Below are 19,895 nucleotides of genomic sequence, written 5' to 3' on the forward strand. Positions count from 1 at the left end.
CAGACTGCGCCCTGCAACATATTCAGCAATGCGGAGGTGGCTGCCTTTGGTTTTTTTGTGCAGCACCACCTCTCCTTGACCTTGGCAGCAGGCGGCAGGTGGCAGGCCTGGCTCCCGGTACGCTACCCAGGAGTGATTTACCGCTATGGGGTCTGGCAAGCCCATAACCAGCTGACCTACCAGTGGTCAAACCTCTTGGACGGGGAGCAGGACCTGCTGGACCTGCTAGGTGTCGAGGTTGTGGGGCTTGGTGAGTTGCTAATACTATTGTGTGTTCTCTAGACTGTGTTACTGTTATTGCGAATGTAATTTTTTTCCAAATAGCAAGAATGCTGATGCTTACATTGCAGGTAAATTAAGTATAAAAATGGGCGTTACCTGCGCTACGCGGATGACGAGCTGGCTTTGTCACAAACCGCGCGTTTTTCAAAAATCAGCGCACAGCGGGAAAACCCACTAGCGCGGTAGCGGTTAAAAGGTTTTAAAACACAGATTCACCAATAGCTCGAGCCACTGAGTTCAGTCCTTTGGGTTGTCCTCTTCTAGTCTTCTTAATATTGTTAGTCTTTGACAATTCCCACCAACAAAATGCCCAACCAGATATTTTACTATTTTTGTTAGGATAGGACATACTCCTACTAGTGCCTACTCTAGTACCTGCTTTGTACTAGTGAAGTATGTAGAATATATATGTATCAGTCTTGCTAGGGAAAAAGAATAAATAGGGGGAGGCGTATATGGCATCTAAAAAATGTGTAATGTTTTTTCTAGGCGTACCTACTAAAAGTGCCAGGGCCAGCGGTGGGGCTGGCGATGCCAGCCAGGAGAGAGCAGCGAATGTGGCAGCTGCCTGAGGGGTGGGTGAGGCAGCAGCAGTTGCGGGTGGTGGTAAGTTCTACTTATATTCCTTACTTATTGACAATATTTACACACTTGCTGCAAGGGTGTGCACAGTATGTTGAGAGAGACTAAGTTGTTGTGAACAACGGTTAAAGAAGAAGAGTGAGTCCCTTGCTCACTTTGCCACTGGATTTAAGCAAGCCTGGCTGAAGACGGCTGAAATGTCAGACACCGGTCCTAGGAAGCTTGTTTCCGGTCCAGGGAAGGCATGGCTTGGCAGTTCAGGCTGGACTGTTCCCATGAGGCACAGGGTCAGACTGATTTGCACATGGCCATGTCTGAACTGGGGTGGCAGAGTGGGCTAAAGAACGGTGATGGATTAATCCCAGATCTTTTGACTGGGTGTGAGTGTTTGATTAGTTCAGATGCTCCGTCCATCACCACCCCCTTTTGTACCGCTTTGTTCGCCATAAATTGGCAGGGTATGCTCAGACGTTAGTCCCTTGCTCACTTTGCCACTGGATTCAGCAAGCCTGGCTGAAGACGGCTGAAATGCCATAAACCGGTCCTAGGAAGCTTGTTTCCCGTCCAGGGAAGGCATGGCTTGGCAGTTTGGGCTGGACTGTTCCCATGAGGCACAGGGTCAGACTGATTTGCATATGGCCATGTCTGAACTGGGGTGGCAGAGTGGGCTAAAGAACGGTGACGGATTAATCCCAGATCTTTTGACTGGGTGTGAGTGTTTGATTAGTTCAGATGCTCCGTCCATCATCACCCCCTTTTGTACTGATTGTTAGACCTGGCACCATTGGCTTGAGTCTCCCTTCCTTTCTTTTGCTGTTGCCTCATATGTTTTTGCGGGTTATAGATGTTTTGGGCACTGTGCCACTGCTATTCAGTGCCACAGTGCAAGTGCTCCCTATGGTAAATTGATGTATGGATTAGTGACTCCATGATTGGCTGGTTTGGTTTACTTGTCAGACCCTAGTACAGTGCACTGTGTGTGCCCAGGGCTCGTAAATCAAATGCTGCTTGTGGGCTTACAGCACTGATTGTGCCACCCACAGAAGCTGCCTGTAAATTGTGTCTCAGGTCTGCCATTGTAGAGCCTGTGCGCAGTCTGGTACTGCCATGTTGACTTGCAAGTGCACCCACTTGCCAGTCCCTAAACCTTACCTTTTTCTGCATATTAGTCACCCCTATGGTAGGCCCAATCAAAGGGTGCATTGTAGGTAAATGTTGGGACATGCCCTGATGTGTGTGGCATGTCCTGATAGTGAATTACAGCCATTTTTGTTTTTCACTATTGAAAGGCTACTTGTTCCCAATAGGCCAGAATGGTCAGTTTGATTCTAACATCTTATAATACTAACTGACTCAGGGAACTAGGTAGAAATTTGAGTTTAGTATGCCTGAACTCAGAATGATAAAATACATCTTTTAGTAAAGTTTGTTTTAACATTCTGTGTTTTAAAAGACCACTTTTAGAAGGTAGGTATTTTATTGCCTAACTGTCCAAGCCTGCCTCTACTAGGTTGTGTTTTCCTTGTCTGGAGTTTGAGTTACAGGGGCTGGGGGATTCCAGGAGACAGGGTGAATCAGCACAGGGCTGAATCGAGCTATCTGCATTTGGATGGCTGGCACAAGAATAGTGCTGGGCCTGCCTTCCACAATGCTGGCTCCACTTCCTGTGGTGCGTCTGATGTCCCTGGCCCACACTGTCAAAGGAAAGAAGGAGTATTGTCAACAAAGTGCTCCAGGACTGCACAGAACTGGTTTGTCCTAGGTACAGGACCCTCTGCCTTCAGAGGACAAAGGATTTGCTAGTATAACTAATGAGACCCTGACCCCAGAACTTTAGATCACTTTTGGGAAACAAGAACAACCGTTGCTGAGGAGAGGAACCAGAGAGAAACTGAAGAAGGAGACTATCCCTAAGCTGAGTGCTGTTTGGGGGATTGGCCTGTAGTGGTTGGCTGACTGCCAAAGAAAGGAACTTTGTGCTCCTTTCATCAACTTGTAAAGGATCTCCAAGGGCTTGAAGATAGAGCTTGCCTCCTGCTGAACTCTCAAGGACAACAGACTTCACCAACCAGCTCCCTTGAGTTCCCTTGCTGGGAATTTGAAGTGACTACTGTTGTGGTGGGCCTTCTGAGGGACTGCGTGTCACAAGGAGCTGGAAGCACGACTGACGGAGAAGAAGCGTGACGCCGCCACAGCCGCTGTTGTCGCATCACTGAAGAAGGGTGTCGCTGTTGCCAGTGTAGCATCGCAGAAGCGGCTCGCATCACCGGAGAAGCATGTCGCCACCGAAGCCTCTGTCGTCACATCACTGAAGCAGGGTGTCGCCGCTGCCACATCACATCACCAAAGCACCTTGCATCACTGGAGAAGAGTGTCATTGTCGCAGCACACACCATTGCATCACTGGAGAAGAGTGTCGCAGGGCCTGTCGTGGCTCAGGAGATTCATTGAGTCACCGCACAGCCATCGGGCGTGCACGCATCGTTGATGCATCAAGAAGAAGATGCCATCTTGTTTCATTGCACCGGATCTTCATCGCATCACGGCATTGCGGGTCGTACCGCCATGAAAGCGCCGTAAGAAACCGACGCATCACCTTCCCAGGCGGAGAAGAACCGATGCATCACCATCCCCTACGCAGCAGTAGGGAACAGACGCATCACCGTTCTTGCGTGTAAGGAACCGATGCATCACTTTCCCTGCAACTCTTTCGTTATATAGCATTACACATGATTTTTAGGCGCTTTTTTATTTAATTGCATGGGAGCACTTGTCAAGTAATTGTTTTACAGAGCTACGCCAGCACTTTATTGATAGTATGCTAACTAACCCTAGGAAGCTTGCTGAGGAGGCGGACCGCTAGGTGAGCACCCGGGTCCACCAGGGTCACGTGGGTGACTCCGCCAAGAGTGGGCAGGGTCCCCAGCAGAAAAGTGGGGGGGGGATAAGGGTAAACAGAGGGAGTTCCAGAAAGGGCCCCAAAGTAATCCCCAAGGGAAGCAAGGGAAAGGTTCCCAGCCTCCCCCTGAGAAGAAGCCAGGGACCCGACAGGCAGACCTGTTCATAGGGGACCCCGGCGGTGCTTCAAATGTGGTGAAGTGGGACATAAGTCTATTGATCCCCAGTGCCCACAGTATGGAAAGACAGCACCCACTGGTGCACCAACCCAGCAGATGGTGCGTTTAGCCCTGGGGGAGGAGATGGGTGCCCAAGGTGAGAGATGTCCCTTGTTTTTTTAGGAGTCTGTGAGATGGTCCCCAGGACCCAACTCCCTGATAACACTAAAAAGTACAGGCAGTGGGTGACCATCAATGGCCATAGAGTGGAGGCTCTGAGAGACACAGGAGCCAGTGTGACAGCTGTCAAGTGTCATTTGGTGTCTGAAGAGCAGGTGGTCCCCAATGCATTTTACCCAGTTGTTGTCGCTGAAAACACAGAGAGCCATTGCAAAGTGGCTCAGGTTCCCTTTGAGTGAGGGGGTCTCTGGTACTCTTCAAGTAGCTGTGAGGCCAAGCATGCCTGTTGATTGCCTGTTAGGTAACCATTTGAAGAGCTCCCCTTGGGGTAAGGTGGAGCGGAAAGCTCATTTGGAGATGTTGGGTCTGCCTGATTGGGCGTGTACGACCACATGGTCCATGGCAGCAAGTAAGGGTGTTCAAGAGGACCTGGAGCCTGAGAGGGAAGCCCAAGTGCCTTCCTTAAAGAGAAGAGGCAGGGAGCAAGGAAAACCGGCCGCGAAGTTCCCACGGTCCAGGAGGAGGCAGACCTTGAGGGGGATGCCCTGGAGCCTACAGGGGAACAGGTAGCTGAACTGGGGACCTGCCTGAGCTGACCCATTGGCAGCAGGAAGGAGGACCCCCCAGGGAAGAGTTCTGCTTGGAGCAGAAGAAGGGCCCTTCTTTTCTGGGTTTGTGCCAGCAGGCTACAAACCAGGCAGCAGGTGATCAGTCTGGATCACATTGGTTCTACTGGGAGAATGGTCTCCTGTATAGTGAGCCTAAGTTTGCTGAGCCTCGGTCAGCCTGTGTGCTGGTGGTACCCCAGTGCTTCAGGGCCTTCCTATTGGAGCTGGCTCATGATGTGCCTTTAGCAGGACATTTGGGGCAGGACAAGACCTTTGAGAGGCTTGTCAACCACTTTTATTTGCCCCAAATGTGCAAGAGTTTAGACACTCATTGCAGGACCTGTCAGGCTTGCCAGGCAAGTGGAAAGAGTGGGAGGAAACAAAATGCTCTTCTCTACGGGTGGGTATTGACATTGTGGGGCCACTGGACCCCAAGACAGCCATGGGCAACAGGTTCATCCTGGTCTTGGTGGCCCATGCCACCCGGTACCCAGAAGCCATCCCTCTCAGGACAGTGATGCCCCCCCGTGGTCAGACGGGCACTGATGGGATATTTTTCCCATGTGGGGATCCCTAGAGAGGGGGCGTCTGACCGAGGTACACACTTCATTTCCAAGTATATGAAGTCCCTGTGGCAGGAGTGTGGTGTAACATACAAGTTCACCACTCCTTACCACCCCAAGGTAATGGGCTGGTTGAAAGGTTCAATCGGACCCACAAGGGCATGATTATGGGTCTGGAAGAACCTATGAGGCATAAGTGGAACGTCCTCTTACCATGCCTCCTCTTTGCACCCCCTGAGGTGCCACAGAAGTCTCTAGGGTTCAGCCCCGTTGAGCTTCTGTATGGTCACCCAGTGAGAGGACCTCTGAGTTTGGTCAAGGAAGGCTGGGAGCAATCTCCTAGGAAACCTCCCTAGGATGTATATAGCTACATGCTGGCCTTCAGGGACCAGACTAGGGGATTAAGGCAACTGGCTGAGGCGAATCTGAAAGCCAGCCAGGAGGAGATGAAGCAGTGGTACGACCAGAATGCCACACTGGATGAACTTCAGCCTGGTCAGAAAGTGTGGGTCAGGGCCCCAGTGGAGCCCTGTGCACTCCAGGATAGGTAGACCGGACCATTTGAGGTGGTGGAGTGCAAAAGTCCTGATAACTACTTGGTGGACTTGTGGTCTCCCAGGAACCCCTTGCGTGTCCTGTATGTCAATTGCCTGAAGCCCCACTTGGAGAGGTCCGAAGTGGGCATGCTTCTAGCAACAGATGATGGAATGGAGGAGGAGACTGATTCTCTTCCTGACCTCCTGTCTACAACAGAGCAAGATGGGTCAATGGATGGTGTGAACCTCTCTTCCACCCTGACCCCTGATCAACAGAATGACTGTAACTAGTTGCTGGGACAGTTTTTTGACCTGTTCTCCCTGATTCCCAGTGTCACAGATAGGTGCGTCCTTGATGTGGACACTGGAGACAGTCCACCTGTTAAGCACAAAACTTACAGAGTGACTGACAGGGTGAGAGCTTGCATCAAGGAGGAGGTCTCCAAGATGATTGCGTTAGGGGTGATTGAGTCCTCTAACAGTCCTCGGGCCAGCCCAGTGGTCTTGGTCCCAAAGGCTGCCGCACCGGGTGCCTCGCCAGAACTCCGATTCTGTCTGGACTACCGAGGGCTCAATTCAGTCACCAGGACTGATGCGCACCCCATCCCCAGAGCTGATGAGCTCATTGATTGGTTAGGGGCGGCCCGGTACCTCAGCACGTTTGACTTAATGTCTGGGTACTAGCAGATCATCTTGACTGATAGGGCAAGAGAGAGGTCAGCATTCTCCACACCAGATGGGCACTGCCAGTTCTGGGTTATGCCCTTTGGGATGAAGAATGTCCCTGCCACCTTTCAGATGTTGGTCAACCAGGCGTTGGCTGGACTGGAAGAGTTCAGGGCTGCCTACCTGGATGACACTGCAGTGTTCAGCACCAGTTGGGAAGAACATCTGCGCCATCTCTGGGAAGTGTTGATGGCGCTGCGGAGGGCAGGCTTCACAATCAAGGCACGTAAGTGCCAAATCGGGCAGGGTTCCGTGGTGCACTTGGGACACAAGGTTGGGAGTGGCCAGGTGGCGCCCCTACAGCCCATGATTGAGACCATCCTGGCTTGGGAACCCCCCAACACCCAGACAGAGGTGAGAGCCTTTTTAGGAGTCACTGGGTATTACAGGAGGTTTGTCAAGTGGTATGGCAGCATTGTTGCCCCCTTGACAGAGTTGACTTCCAGGAAGCAGCGCAGAAAAGTGATTTGGACTAACAACTGTCAGAAAGCTTTTGATGCCCTGAAGACTGCCATGTGCACATCGCCTGTGCTCCTAGCACCCAACTTCTCACAAGAGTTTATCGTTCAAACAGATGCTTTAGCAGTAGGAGTTTACTCCCACGGGAACACAGGTGGAGTGCAATTGAGCGTGAGGTATTTGCTGTGGTCTGGGCGCTGAAGAAGTTGAGACCATACTTGTTTGGGACTCACTTCTGGGTTCAGACAGACCACAGGCCCCTCAGATGGTTGATGCAGATGAGGGGTGAGAATCCAAAGTTGTTGATGTGGTCAGTTTCCCAACAAGGGATGGATTTCACGGTGGAACACCGCCCTGGTACAGAACACGCCAATGCTGATGGTCTGTCCAAATTTTTTGGCCTTAGTGATGAGAACTCCCAGGAGGTAGGGTAGTTCTCCCCACATTTCAGCTGGAGGGGACATGTGTTAGACCTGGCACCATTGACGTGAGTCTCCCCTTTTTTTGCTGTTGCCTCGTGTTTTTGCTGTTTATAGATGCTTTGGGCACTGTGCCACTGCTATTCAATGTCACAGTGCAAGTGCTCCCTATGGTAAATTGATGTATGGATTAGTGACTCCATGATTGGCTGGTTCGGTTTAATTGTCAGACCCTAGTACAGTGCACTGTGTGTGCCCAGGGCTTGTAAATCAAATGCTGCTGGTGGGCTTGGAGCACTGATTGTTCTACCCACAGAAGCAAGCTGTGAAGTGTGTCTCAGGTCTGCCACTGCGGAACCTGTGTGCAGTCTGATACTGCCATGTTGACTGGCAAGTGCACCCACTTGTCATTCCCTAAACCTTTCCTTTTTTCTGCATATTAGTCACCTCTTTGGTAGGCCCATGGGCAGGGTGCACTGTAGGTAAAAGGTAGGACATGCCCTGATGTGTGTGGCATGTCCTGATAGTGAATTACACCCATTTTCGTTTTTCACTATTGCAAGGGTACCTATTCCTCATAGGCCAGAATGGGCAGTTTGATTATAACATCTTATAATCCTAACTGACTCAGGGAACTAGGTAGAAATTCAAGTTTAGTATGCCTGAACTCAAAATGATAAAATACATCTTTAAATAAAGTTGGTTTTAATATTCTGTGTTTTGAAAATACTACTTGTAGAAAGTAGGTACTTTCTTGCCTAACCTTCCAAGCCTGCCTCTACTAGGTTGTGTAGTCCTTGCCTGGAGTTTGAGTGACAGGGGCTGGGGGATTCCAGGAGACAGGGTGAGTCAGCACCGGTCTGAATAGAGCTATCTGCATGTAGATGGGTGGGAGGAGTTGCACATGGGACCTGAATAGGGCTATGCCTGCCTTCCACAATCCTGGCTCCACCTTCTGTGGTGCGTCTGATGTCCCTGGCCCACACTGACAAAGGAAAGAAGGAATCTTGTCAACAAAGTGCTGCAGGACTGCACAGAACTGGTTTGGACAGGATACAGGACCCTCAGCCTTCAGAGGACAAAGGATTTGCTAGTATAAATATGGGGAGCCAGACCCCAGAACTTTAGATCACTTTTGGGAAACAAGAAGAACCTTTGCTGAGGAGAGGAACCAGAGAGAAACTGAAGGAGGAGACTATCCCTAAGCTGAGTTCTGTTTGGGGGATTGGCCTGCAGAGGTTGCCTGACTGCCAAAGAAAGGAGTAAAGAACTTTGTGCTACTTTCATCAACTTGTTAAGGATCTCCAAGGGCTTGAAGATAGAACTTGCCTCCTGCTGACGTCTCAGGGACAACAGACTTCACCTACCAGCTCCCCTGAGTTCCCTTGCTGGGAATTTGAAGTGGCTACTGTTGTGTTGGGCCTTCCGAGGGACTGCATTACGCAAGGAGCTGGAAGTGTGACACAAGCAGCCACAAGAAGCAGGACACCGCCGCAGCCACTGTCATCGCATCACTGAAGAAGGGTGTCACCGCTGTCGCATCGCATCGCAGAAGCGCCTCACATCGCCGGAGTAGAGTGTCGCTGTCGCAGCAGACGCTGTCGCATCACCGGAGAAGCATGTCGCCGCTGTCACATCACATCAACGAAGCACCTCGCATCACCGGAGAATAGAGTAGACGTCGCAGCAGACGCCGTTGCATCACTGCAGAAACGTGTTCCAGGGCCTGTAACGGCTCAGGAGATTCATTGAGTCACCGCACAGCCATCGGGAGTGCACACATCATTGTTGCATCAAGAATAAGATGCCATCTTGTTTCATTGCACTGGACCTTCATCGCATCACGGCGTTGCGGGTCGCAACGCCACGGAAGCGCAGGAGGAAACCAACGCATCACCTTCCCCTACGCAGCAATTGGGAACCGATGCATCACCGTTCTTGCGTGTTAGCAACCGGCACATCACCTTCCCTGCGACTCTTTCGTTGCATAGCGTTACGCATCCTAAGGTACATTGAACTCAAAGTGTTAAATTTACCATCTAAAGTGAACTAAGCTATTTTTACCATTTTAAAGTAAAGTGTTGTAGATTTTTCTCATTTGCGGTCTTGTGTTCAGTCTATATAAAAATACTTATTTTTATAATACAACCTGTGTGGTGTCCATCTGTAGTGTAGTCACTGGATTACTGTATTTGTTCACAAATGCTTTACACACTGCCTCTGAGATAAGCCTGTTTGCGCGTGCCAAGCTACTAAGGGGGTGAGCAAGGGTTATTTTAGGAGTGTAGCCCCTGACTAGACGCTAGGGTCCCTATTTGGAAAAAGGTACCTACCTCTGCCAACTAGAGACCACCAAATCTAACAATGATGATGACTTGATGGCTAATGATAAGTAGTACTTACTACTCTAGTAGACAGTACAGGGCAGCAGTATATTATTAATTATTGTTATGCAATTTGCCTTGCCTGTCAGAGAGCGTCCCGAATTACGTAAATGTTATGCTCTGTTGTACCGGGCTTCCTTGTAAAGCTAGCAAAGAAAATTTTAAAATAGCTGTAGTGATCAATTATAAGCAAAGAGCAACAATAACTTCAATAACAACAACACACAGTTGTAATGATTGAAGAGAAAAAATTAATCAAATTATTTAAAAGATGACGATACTAAACTTACTGTATGTTATACTGGTAAATTGGAGAGTTGCATCTCTGCATTCCTCTTCGTCCTTCTGTCCATGGACAGTGCGCCCGTCAATCGTGTGTGCCACTGCCTGCCTGGGGATTTGTAGGTGAGTGTGAGTTGTTTTTCTCTGTTTAGCACAGGGTAAAAGCTGGCCTGTAAGTAAAGATGGAAAAACTAAACGGATACTGAAAAATCAAGGAGAAAAAAAGCATAAATTACGGAGGAGTGCAAACACTTTCAGAGGCGGCATGGCTAAATCATGTCTACTCTGTTGTCTGTTTCCAGCATTAACCTACAACAGCAACAGGACAGAGCAGGCCCATGGGGCTGACCCAACCTCCACTTCGCTTAGATTTTGACTGAGCCAGACAGTCACAGAGCAGACATATACAGCAACATAGCATTTTCCAAAGTAAGTAAGTAAATAAATCACTGCACGCCTGTCAGTCATACCACTACTACACTTGTGACTACTCAACTCCACCACTACTACACAGACATGTAGGTCTGCTGTGGTTGTTGTCGACTTGTTTACTTTTATGTCACTTATTTGAAACGCCCTAAGTTATTCCATGAATCATCTCCGATCCAACTGACTGACTGTGAAGATACTATGTGGTCATCATCATGGTGTTGTCCAACTCAGTCTGTAGTGTACCGAGTGAGTCCAGAAGATTCCATATTCAAAAATACAATGGATTGGCCTGCAGTAGAAGTACAATTTTGTTATCAAACAACCAGAAGGGAAACATTGACTTGAGTCTCTTTAGTGTGTAGATTAAATACTAGTACACTTTGACTTCACTTCATGCACATCAAAGAACAACAACACACAAACATCAATCACTTGGATCAGCGTCCCATGCATGCCATCATTACCTGTTCCTTCTCATCGGTACAGTCTCTCACGGCTCGGAAAGGAGGATAGCCATAGTCATCAAGTTCCACTTCTTTTGGAGGGACTCGACGAGGCAACAGTTCTTGTACTATTCTAATCTCCATCTAATCATCTAGCTTGAGGGAAATTGATTTATGGTGAGCCAGGAGGATGGAGCATGACTTGGAGGAGTGGACAGAAATGCACACAGATGTAACTCCAATATGGCAATAAAAAGAGAAGACGGTGGTGTTGGATTTGTTGTGATTCGAACGAGATAGGCCTGGAACATCCGCTCAAAGTCCAGGGGTGCTCCACTTTGCTGGGCCTCTTTTGCATCAGCGCTGGACCTAACAAGCCCTTGCTGTAGATACCAATCCTGTGCCAATTTTACTGGGGCTGATAATCTGGTTCTTGCTGTTGTTGATAGTGTTGGTGACTGCAGTGAGCCAAACGTACAAATAAATATAATATATAACTTAGTGTGTGGTAGTCACACATGTTTGTATTATAATATAAAATTTCATTAACTCAGTTATTTAAAAAAAACAACAACAGTGTAGCCATTTGTGAGACTTTGACATCAAGGGCTTTCATGGTATACTGTTACTGTGTATACTCAGGAAGGATAGGAAATGTAATGGAAGTGGAACCTTTTTGGCATTAATTTGAACATCACGTCATTCTGGGAGCTGTAGCTGGCAAAGGGGGTAGAAGCAGTAAGCCAAGAGGAACAAAGGAAAGACATGCAGGCCTAGATATGGCAAAAGCAGCACACTACTAAACTACTACCACAAAATGGCCACCAGCCACATGGTCACTCCCAGTCACACTAGCAGGAGGCCTGTTATGGCCAGGCAAAGGAGGCATGCTAAACAACACAGCTTTATGGCAAAAAATGCAAAAACAAAAATCCACAGGGCTGAACAATGTTTGCAAGTTACACAACAACGCCCACACCATACACACACATCCAACAAAGGCATTTATTCAACCCACAACAAAAAAGTGAATTACCCCCCAAAAAACACATTTTGCAGTTCAATCCAATGCCATCCATGCCCTAAATGATGTTTAAATGCAACAGACAACACAGAAACATTTGTTTCATGCACCCACCATGAGTAGCTATGGGCCTACTGACTACCCACTATACATTTAAAAAAACGTGTGAAAAGTACAAATAATTGTAGTTGCAACTTGCAATGCCCGAATCAAACAAACAACACCAATTCTCCAACTTACTTGTAAAATCTCAGATCCAAAAGTCCTCAAATGCTATGATAAATGATGCAGCAGACACAAAGAGTGATTCTTCCAGCTCCAAATACAAATGCAAAGTGAACATGACATGGACAAAGCACTGGGAGGAGCCTGCTGGAAGGAACAGGAAGTTGGAGACTCTGGGGCACTTCCTTCCCCTTAAAAAAAAAGAAAAAAAGAAAAAAGACTCCTTGCACAAAAAAGTGCAGCCAAATGTCAGTTTTTTTTTCATCCAAATCATCATTTTCGAGAAAGTTTTATGCTGTTTGAGCGTTATTCTTCTTCAGATTGCAATTCCTGCATGATTGTACAAAAGGGGGTGGTGATGGACGGAGCATCTGAACCAATCAAACACTCACACCCAGTCAACAGATCTGGGTTTAATCAATCACCGTTCTTTAGCCCACTCTGCCACCCCAGTTCAGACATGTTTGGCATCGCGAGCTTCATCAAACTTCTGCCGGATATCTGATGGCGTGTCCGAATGATGTGTTTGCGATCACAAACTCTTGGGGAATGGCGCGGCAGCTACCAGAATCTTGTGGCACACGCGAACGGATAGGAAATGTCGTCGCCGAACGCAGGGATCCTGGTAAATCGCTACAGTGCGCACAAAAAGGCAATATTAAAGCGCGATCAAGAAACGCTGTGGAGCGTGGAGTTTTCGGTAACTCCGCATTCTACATGGAACGCGGAGTTGCACAAAAACTGCAACCTCCACGAGCGGAGGGGATTTTAATGCCCAGGGTTACTGAATATCCCATTCGTTGAGGATTATATCAGTGCCCGCCCATTGCTGATGTGGCTTGTAATTTGGAGAAACACGGAGGGAGGTCTCACAAGAGTTAATATTAACCCCTTCCACGTGGGGCTAATTCCCCTGCAGTGCGGGGGGAGAGGCTGCGCGCGGCGCCGCGGTACTCATGACGAGTCCAGCTCGTCATGCTGCACAGTGGAGCTGTGCTCATGACGAGCTGTACTCATCATGACTCCACCCACTCCCATAGAACACCCGCACAGGCAGGGAATTAACCGTGCATGGGCCGGCCGCGGCAGTTATGACGAGCTCGGCTCATCATGAGAAAAGCTCTACTGTGCCTCATGACGAGCTGAGCTGAGCTCGTCATGAGCATGCAAGGGATTAAAGACTGCCTCTCTTGCAATAAATCAATCAATCAATCAATCAATCAATCATAGCAATTGTAAAGTGCACTACTTACCCCTGAGGGTCTCAAGGCGCTGGGGGGGGGGGAGAATGATGCTACTGTTTGAAAAGCCAGGTCTTGAGAAGTCTTCTGAAAGTCAGTAGGACTTGGGTCTGTCGTAGGTGGATGGGGAGGGTGTTCCAGGTCTTAGTGGCGAGGTGGGAGAACGATCTGCCACCGGAGGTCGCCCTTCAGATGCGGGGGACTGTGGCGAGGTCGGCGGAGCGGAGGTGGCGGGAGGGGGTGTAGAAGCTCAGTCGTCTGTTGAGGTATGCTGCTCCGGTGTTGTGGAGTGCCTTGCTGGCGTGGGTGAGGAGCTTGAAGGCTATCCTCTTGTTGATGGGGAGCCAGTGCAGGTCTCTCAGGTGGGGTGTGATGTGGCTGCGGCAAGGTATGTCGAGGATCAGGCGTGCAGAGGCGTTCTGGATGCGTTGAAGTCGTTTCAGGAGTTTGGCCGAGGCTCCTGTTTATAGGGTGTTTCCATAGTCCAGCCTGCTGCTGACGAGGGCCTGGGTAACCGTTCTTCTTGTTTCAGTGGGGATCCACTTGTAGATCTTGCTGAGCATGTGGAGGGTGTTGAAGCAGGAGGAAGACATGGCGTTGACCTGCTTCATCATGGAGAGGGTGGAGTCGAGGATGACTCCTAGGTTCCGTGCGTGGTTGGTGGGTGTTGGAGCTGTTCCTAGTGCGTTCAGCCACCAGGAGTTGTCCCAGGCCGAGGGGGTGGGTTCGAGGATGAGGACCTTCGTCTTGTCCGAGTCCAGCTTCAGTCGGCAGGTCATTCAGCGACGGCCTTCATTCCTTCGTGGAGGTTGGTTTTGGCAGAGTGGGGGTCTTTGGTGAGGGAGAGGATCAGCTGGGTGTCTTCTGCATAGGAGATGATGTTGAGGTTGTGCAGTCAGGCGATGTGGGCGAACAGTGCCATGTAGATGTTAAACAGCATTGGACTGAGGGATGAGTCCTGGGGTATGCCCCAGATGGCTTTGGAGCAGAAGGGGGGGAGGCAGACGCTCTGTGGTCTGCCGGAGATGAAGGAAGGTGGTCCACTCCAGGGCCTTCTCTTGGATCCCGGCATCGTGGAGGCGTGTGCATAGTGTGTGGTGGCAGACTGTATCGAAGGCGGCTGATAGGACAGGAGGATGAGGGCCGCGGTTTCTCCATTATCAAGCAGGGTCCTGATGCATCGGTGGCGGCGATGAGGGCAGTTTCGGTGCTGTGGTTGCTGTGGAACCCGGATGCTGTTCTCCTCGAGGTAGCGGGTCAGTTGTTTGTTGACAGTCTTCTCGATGACCTTCACTGGGAACGGGAGCAGGGAGATGGGCTGGAAATTCTTGAGGTCATTGGGGTCCGCCATGGGTTTCTCGAGTAAGGCGTTGATCTCGGCGTGCTTCTGTCAAGGGGTCACATGCAGCAGTCATCTGAATTGTGTGTTGCCATAGAAGTACTGTAGCATCCTTTCATTGTACTGATTATCTTATTTTCCTAAACTGATTATGTTGAAATTCATTACAGGCTCAAAAACATGATGGTGAAAATGTTACTACAGCTCTACATGATTATGTCATAATTTCATTGTTTCTTTAGAGCAACTGTGTAGTTATTATCCATTGCAGTTAGTAATGCTTGTTGTTTTGATGCCCAGCATGTTTTTTCCCAGCCTTCCCTCACGTGTATCTACCGTTAAAACGGTTGCGGGATTTCATGTGAGGCAGGAGCATACGCCCTAATCTTTTGTGCACCAACTCTATAAAAGTCCTGCCCTGACACGCGGCGACACTTTGCTTCTTGCCAAAGCGTCACTGCGAGTGTTCCTGCATTCCGATCCGGTCCCGAGGATTGTGCCTGAACCTGTCTTGCATTCCGAGTTTCTGAGAATCCCCTAAATTCCTACCTTCATGAGTTCTCCGACTACGGCTCCAAACCTCCCCTCTACATACCTTCATTCCGGACTCCCGAAGCCCCTGGACAGTTCTTTCTTGTTCCGGAGTCTCCAGCCAAGGTCAGATCGAATTTCCGCTTCCTATGAAAAAACAAGTAAGAATTATTACTTCCTTAGTTACGGACAAACCTTGACAACAAAGCATTGTTCAGTCAAAGACATTGGATACTCTCACACCGAGTGTAGGAGATACCACATTAATCAGCAAACAAACATTGGTAAAGACAATTATGAAAACATTAACCAAGAGTATAACTAAGCATTGGTAAAGACAATAATGATATTTGATATTGTTTTTAAAAACCTGTTATTTGCCAACAAGCATTGTTAAAAAAACTGTTGATGGTCAAAAAGCATTGTTAAAGGCAAAAGTGTGAAATCTTGAGAACACTAGTTATAATCTAAAGACAGAGGGTCTGGATTCAGTCACCAGTAGTATAAGGTGTAAATCTCCTCTTGTCATTTTTTGGAATATTTTCCTGTTGTTGTTTCTTTTATTACATATCATTTCAGAACCCCCAACTTCAGAGTTCACTGTACAGCTGTCAGGTAGGACTAAAGGTTTTGAGTGCATTCCGATAATCAAAGCTAACATTCTAATCAGTTAACCCCTTAGCTTTGCAACAGGTTTAGAGTTCCTGTTAACATATACTTGTTTTAATGTTATTGAAGACGCAGTATAAATTAAACAAGAGTCGCCTGACAACTGCAGAAATGTTGGAATGGGCCAAAAGTAACTAGGTATGTTAATGTCTGATTTAGAGTGAATGATTCTACATTTAGCACACTTTTGTTGATAATAACCTGGAATAACTGTTAGAGAAAGTGTTTGCCGGCTGGCAGAATCCACACAAGAGGCCCAGAACACTTCACCCAGAGAAACTTCACCTGGAATCCTCAAGAAGAAGGACAAGTGTTTGTCTTATTTCTCTCTCCACATTCCCCTTTCCCTTGTGGATAAATCAGTGTAGTCAAGCGTTTTCATCCTTGCTACTTGATTTGTTCACGAAGGAGTTGGGAGTTTGCATCATCAAGAAGGAAACAACAGGAACCTCGTGAGTGAACGCGCAACAGCTTCCAGCTGTCTGAGAAGGTTGCTGTCTCGAAGGAGATGTTGATGGCTTTCCGGAGATGGGGTGCGATGTCAGTGCTGGTTTTCTTGAAGATGTGGTGTGGGCATGGGTCTAATGGAGATCCGGAGTTAATGGTGTTCATGATCTTGATGGTGTCGTCGTCGTTTATGGTGGTCCAGGAGAGCAGGCCATTGGTGGGGATGGTGGGCATGGGGGCAGAGGTCTGAGTGGTCATTGGGGCAATCGTGGTGTGAGGCTATCGTGGATGTCTGCGATCTTGCGATCAAAGAAGGTGGCGAGTGTCGCACAGGTCTTGCAAGGTAGGATGTCATTGGTGTTGGAGCTGGGGTTGGAGAGTTCCTTCACGATGTTGAAGAGCTCATTGCTGTTCTGTGTGTTGTTATCTAGGCGGTCTTTGAAGGAGGCCCTTTAGGCGGCTCTGATGAGGTGATGATGTCTGCGGGTGGCGTTCTTGTGGGTGGCGTAGCTGTCCAGCATTCGTTCATGGTGCCAGTTCTTCTCTAGCTTTCGGCAGGTTTACTTGGAGGCCTTGAGATCTTAAGTGAACCAGCTGGCTATCTTGCTGGTGTGGCTGTTGGAGGGTTTCTTGACTGGGGCGAGGGTGTTGGCGCAGTCATCGATCCACTGTCTGAGGTTGCGGGTGGTGGTGTCGGGGTCAGTTGCGGTGGGGTCGGCAGGGGGGGGCTTCGGACAAGGGTGGTGGCTAGCTGGTCTTCAGTGACTTTGCTCCAGCAGCGGCAAGGGATCTGTTGGGTGCGGTGGTGCGTGATCGGTTTCCGGAACGTGAAGTGAATGCAGTGATGGTCGGTCCAGTGGAGTTCGGTGGTGTGGTTGAAGAAAACGTGGGCGCTTGCGGAGAAGATGGGGTCAAGCGTGTGGCCGGAGGAGTGGGTGGGTGTTGTGACGAGTTGTCTGAGTCTGAGGTTGGCGAGGTTGTCGATAAGGTTGGTGGAGTTAGTGTTGTTGTTGTCGAGGTGGAAGTTCAGGTCCCCGAGGAGGATGTAGTCTGTGGAGGCGAAGGCGTGTGTGCTGATGATATCGGCGACGGAGTTGCTGAGCTGTAGTCGGGGTCCGGGGGGCCTTTGACGAGGGTTTCTCTGGGGGTGGTGTTGGGGTTGGTGTGAATCTCAAAGTGCAGGTGTTTCGGCAGTGCTGAGGGTGTCGTCAGTATTGTTCCTGTGGACGATGGTGATTCCTCCAACTACTCCGTTGGTGTGGTCCCTGCGGTTAATCTTGTAGCATTCCGGGATTGCTATGGTGGGTGCCGAGGAGGGGTTCACCCAGGTCTCTGTCAGGAAGGCGACGTCTGAGTAAGTTGAGTCAAGGAGGTCCCAGAGTTCAACAGCGTGTTTGCGGGCAGAGCGGGTGTTCAGGAGAATGCATCTGAGGTAGTTGGGTTCTGTCCTGGTCGTTGGGTTGGCGGGCCGGATGCTGGTGAAGCTGCAGTTCTGGCAGGAGAAGGGGCCTTGGGTGCGCTTCGGGGCGGCCAGGCATCAGGTGCCGTGATCGTCTGGCTTTGTGTGCGTGGAGGCTGTTGGAGCCGTAGCGGAGACGGGTGCCATGGTGTTCGCTGGGTCCAGGGGTTCAGGCACTAGGCGCGGTCCAGGCGTGGTTGGGCGCTGATGGGCTTCCTTAGGCGCGCCTTTGGCACGACAGTGCAGCAGTCGCCATAAGAAGGGGAGCGGGCGGGTGCAGAGGCAGAGAGGTGGGAACAGATGGAACGGGGGAGGGCCGCAGGGTCGGAGAGAAAGGTAGAAACATCCCCCTGCTGGCAAATGCAGAATCCTGCATGCTCAAGGTAGGATGTGCATGCGCAAGGTAGGATGTCAACAGCTGTTTGAGAATCCAGGCAGACCTCATACTATTAGCAAAAACAGCTGAGGCTGCCTGGTTTAAATTAACACATGTGGAGATATTGAAGAAGGAGTCCATCAAATCAAGAGTGATAGCCTATCTGAACATAAACTCTTTTGGGCACACACCAATTCAAAAGTGTCTGATAAGTCAGATAGGGCGATGGGAGCATAGTTTGCTGTTCGGTCTTAGGGAAGGCACAGTTAAATATCTGTTAAGCTTCCCACTAGGTTTTCAAACAAATGTATACTATTGTCCCTGTCCGTCTAATGGGAGATCAGACCAATCAATGTTAATATTTTGCACCATTTGAACAATGAGGAATGTATCTTCCACTTTGGGCTGTTTTAGGTCTCGCCTGAGCCTGTGCATGCGCTGATCTGCGAGTCCTTTTGTAAGGGCGTTTAAATTCCAAACACACGCTCGTGCGTGTGCTTGGACTTTATCACTTGCTATTGGGCTTTGCGTGCTGTCTTTCTAAGAACAGTAAAGAAGAGCGGGAAAGGTTGATTACCTAAGTTAGTTCCCAGTCCTCTTTTAATTTTAAGTCCGCATAGTACCCTGGAACATTTATTATGAACATACTTTTTAGCGTGAATTAGAAGGGTAAAATAACTGTGAACCATCTCACCCCTATTGTGTTTATAATGTGTATGGGATGGTTGTAATAAAGTTCTTGGATATGTGTTGACATTAAGGGCATGATCCTTTAGGCTTCATTGGTATTTTTTTTCTCACTGAAGAATTCACAAAGTCACTGTGGATCTATACTCTAAATATGCCCATTAACTGATGAGAGTGGAGCGGGCATACCTTATTGTCCGCAAGTCGATAGATAGACAGGGTTACTATGTTTTCTCCCAATATGGCGGCACTTTATCGCTGTCGGGCGAGGTCTTTTCTTTTACTATGGCACGTGTCGATGACAAACATGATGCAAACGTGCAGAGTCCATCATCGATGTTTCGATGTGACTCGTTTTGGCGCGCATGGGGTAGCTACTTGCTGGATATATAAAGGCACCCAGTAACGCGGACTCATATAATCATATTTCCGATGAGGTTGCAGTCGCGTGTAGGAATTACGGAGATTTTAATATCCCGGTGAGCGTAATAACGGATGAGATTATGTGGGCTAGGGTTGTTGTGGCTCCTAGTTTAGTTGCCATTTGGGCGAAGTATGGGTTAAGTTTTGCAATTGGCGGTAGCAGCGTCTAGAGGCGGAAAGGCACTATACGTTGAAATAATTGCTTTAAATATTAAAGGGTCTTGCATCCAGGTACAGTTTTTATAGTTGTGGGTCCTTAACATTGCAGACTAGAGGAGAGGGGAGAGGTGTGGCGCCGCGGCCAGGGCGACTGACGCTGGAATCTGGGGATCAGGGTTCGATCCCCGGCTCCGGCAGCAGGTTAGCCCAGCACCATGCGACTCTGGGCAATAGCTTGCTTAATCTTCCCGACGGCCCCCAGCGCCTAGAGACCCTAACGGTTGATTGTGCGCTATACAAATGTGTATTATTATTATTATTACTAGTTGGAGTTTGTGAAATGGTTTTTGACAACTCAATTGT

This window comes from Lissotriton helveticus, chromosome 2_2, assembly GCF_964261635.1.
Source record: "Lissotriton helveticus chromosome 2_2, aLisHel1.1, whole genome shotgun sequence".
Lineage (NCBI taxonomy): Eukaryota > Metazoa > Chordata > Amphibia > Caudata > Salamandridae > Lissotriton > Lissotriton helveticus.